The sequence below is a fragment of the Dreissena polymorpha genome, chromosome 16 (assembly GCF_020536995.1).
Source record: "Dreissena polymorpha isolate Duluth1 chromosome 16, UMN_Dpol_1.0, whole genome shotgun sequence".
Taxonomy (NCBI): Eukaryota; Metazoa; Mollusca; class Bivalvia; order Myida; family Dreissenidae; genus Dreissena; species Dreissena polymorpha.
In genome coordinates, this window is record NC_068370.1 from 3915241 (window position 1) to 3918670 (window position 3430).

At 32.8% G+C, this 3430-nt stretch overlaps 1 long non-coding RNA gene across 1 annotated transcript; it reads left to right on the forward strand.

Moving 5' to 3' along the window:
* Positions 1–337: 337 nt before the first annotated feature.
* Positions 338–3147, forward strand: LOC127862631 (uncharacterized). The gene is made up of 3 exons (XR_008040710.1): positions 338–407; positions 956–1083; positions 1458–3147. It is a non-coding gene; the product is annotated as an uncharacterized LOC127862631 (long non-coding RNA).
* Positions 3148–3430: the final 283 nt, after the last annotated feature.

Consider the following 3430-nt stretch of genomic DNA (forward strand, 5'->3'; position numbering starts at 1 on the left):
TTATTGCGCTATCAGGAAAAAGATATAAACTTTTATTTTATTAAAAACTAATTTCTTAAAACATATGTATGACAAACTTGATCTCAACTGCTAATATTTTACCCAAAAATATCAAATGAATGCATAGGCAAATAATATGCAGCCCATATGGGTCCCATACGGGTCCCATTTGGGCCGCCCAACAAAGGACAAAATCAGCTATCGGGCGCACATTTTTTTTGAAAATTCTGTTTTTGATATGGCTTTGTTTTAAATAATGTATATACTATGATTAATATGAAGTTATTTTCAAGAGATAATTTCAATTTGAATAATCGCGCAGAAAAATAAAGTATTTAAATAATATGCGCATGCGCAGATGTTAATTCCGCCTCGCGAAAACATTCAAGACAAAAACACTCGAAACGGTAATTTGTTAAATTGTGATATTATACACGTAATTATATATTTCTTTTGAAATCAGATATATATTGCTGATCACGCATTATTTATTTATCTGTTACTTCAATGAATGCCTGTGTGTTTAATAATTTAAATTGCATATTATTTCTTCATCGCTTTGCCTTTGTCATGTATTTTCGCGACGTAAGTCGTAACGTTCGTTTATCGCCATAGATCAATCTCTTAGTTAAACTGCTTAATTCAACTTGATTCTGCCTAAAATTCAATACAAACTATTTATGGCAGACAGGCGCATGTCTGACAAAATGAAACACTAAATTAGTAATCATGCTGATGCATGAGAATCTTACATATCTCATACATTGATAATATTAATTGAAACGTATAATATAATGTCTTTTATAGGTCTTTGATTACTTGCACGCAAGCCAAGGTTGTCTGCCTGTGGACAAATTTTAATGATTATTTAAACACATATTTGCAGAATATTAAAAAAGTCTGTGTATTAGGAAATAATTAATTTCGTAATGTTTATTGTACAAATTTATTTCAGAAAATAAAATATTCACCACCACCTGGTTTGCCAACATCGTCTTTACAAGGAATGTCCAGCAGTGCATGACAGAGGCCGGTCACTCCCATTAAGTCCAGCTGAAGAGCCTTCCCAGTTTATAGGACAAAGTAACTAATTTTTGTGCTTGAAACTTTAACTTAAAATAATTTCAGTTTTGGAATTACTGCTTATTAAATGATAGTTAATTACATAAATAAATGATGTAAACAGATAATCCAACTGAAAAAATAAATAAAATACACAGTCATTTAGTGATCTATAATAATACATACTTCTACTAATAAAAGAAACAAATTGACGTTGACGGGCATATAGGTGCAAGTTGCTATAATCAGCCCTAGCCGTACAACAGCTGTTGGGACAAATCGGGCCCACCGCCGTTATATCGGCACACATCCGATATAATTATATAAGACCCAGCTGTGATTTATATTATTGTCAACATAATTTTAGGTACAGTTCTTTTTTACTCTGTCTTCAGATGCAGTTACACAGATTTTAACGGTGTTGGAAACAATCAGAGACGAGAACAGGGAAATGAAGCGGATGCTGCAGCGGCTCTTGGCTAGGTCAGCTACTGATGACGAGCCAATGCAACTGCCAGAGAACATCAGTCTTCCAATTGGAACATTTGAGCAAATGGATGAGTTTGAAGAGCATCTTGGTGATGAAGCTACGATCCATCTTTTCTAGGACTGCTGCATAGTTCAAGTTTTTTTATCAAATATATTAAGCAATGTTGTCAATGTAATTGACAGTTCTTTCTTCATTGATCCTAAACCATTCCTTTAAGGCTCATCTTCTAAGAAAGCATACAATTTTTTTTATCTGGAAATGAAATGGTATATATTCCTTTGCAAAAGAAGAAACAGCATTCCAGTTTTTAAAGGTTTTAAAAGACATATATATATATATATATATCATGTGCAATTACGAAAAACACTAGAATGTATGAAGATATCAAAGATAATAATATGGACTTGTTCTCGAAAAAGGATTTGCCATTTATTTGAGTTTTGGATTTTTTTGCAGGGTTTTTAATTTCTAGTTTATAAAATATTTTGTTTAATCTTGCAAGTATGTTTCAAAGCTCTAGATAAGGATTTGTGAAATTAGTAACGGTATTGCCACTGACAGAAAGAAAAGGAGTAACGCTGAAAATCAATTAGTACCTGTACTACCATATCCAAAAATACAGGTAGTACTGTACTACCCGTGTTCTTGGATATTGATGGGTGTATACCTTACTTTACAGAAACATTTGCAGCAATTATAATAAATATATTTTGCTTCTTAAACAGTTACTTTATTAGGTTTTCCATTCTGAATTATGATGCAAATACAACTACACATTAAAACTCATGACTAAATACTATAACTTTATTTTGCTTGACAAGAAAACACAAGCCAACTTGTAAGCTAAGTAAATGAACACCAATGTCACTGTCTCATCTCAAAAGAATCATTGCTTTAGCAGTCAACTGTCAAAGTTGGCATAGACTATGCCAACTATTACAGTTAAACACTCAAGCAAACACTTCAACTGGGCTTACAGATTGAATGTCAGAATGGTTAGACGACCGTATGTAGCCATTATATGACAACAAAGTGTTTATTTGAACCGCTTTCGGTTAAGCCGGCCTTCCATGCTCGCAGACATATTGTTTTTGACGGGCTTACAAGTTACCGGAATCACGCCACAGAATAGATAATAATACTGGAACCCAGTCTACAACTTTTCGGTAATTTAAATTAATGAAAGAGGCCGTTAGGTTAGAGACCAACAAATATGCCGCCCTGACACCGACGTATCAGTACGGCCAGATTTTTTTCGTAAATGCGTAAAAGGGATATTAAAGTCGTAATTGTACGTCCAGTTCATAAAAATAAATGCGTAAGCCTTCATGAAAAAGCCATATTTACGTCTGTACGGCCCTTATCTGGAGCTCTGATGTTTTCTACAAATGTTCTTTGAGTACATGGTGTGTTATTTGTATTGGTTAAAGATTTAATATGCATGGGTATGCTTTTGAGTAATGTGTAGTACATCAGGAAAATACTTGAAGGTATTCTGTATATGTATTATATATTAAATATCAAAATAATAGAAGTCCTTAATTCTATAGTTGTATAACTGGTCAACATATATAATGTTATAGAAAAACGTCTTATTGCTTGAAGTTATGTCTTTATTGTTCCATGAAATAGTTTTACTGTTGGTTTGGGTTTATAGATTATGAGTAACATTACTCCATGCGGATAGAACATTAGATAGAAACATGTTTTCGTTAGCAACTTCATGTAAAATATTTTTGCTGATGTTTCATTCAAAAAGTTAGGAATCACCATATTATTTTAGAATTCTCTGGTAGAATAGTTAACGTGGGATCCTCCTGCTATGTATGTATGTATCCATTCATATGTGTGTAATACTTTATGTGAATAAAAGTTGAG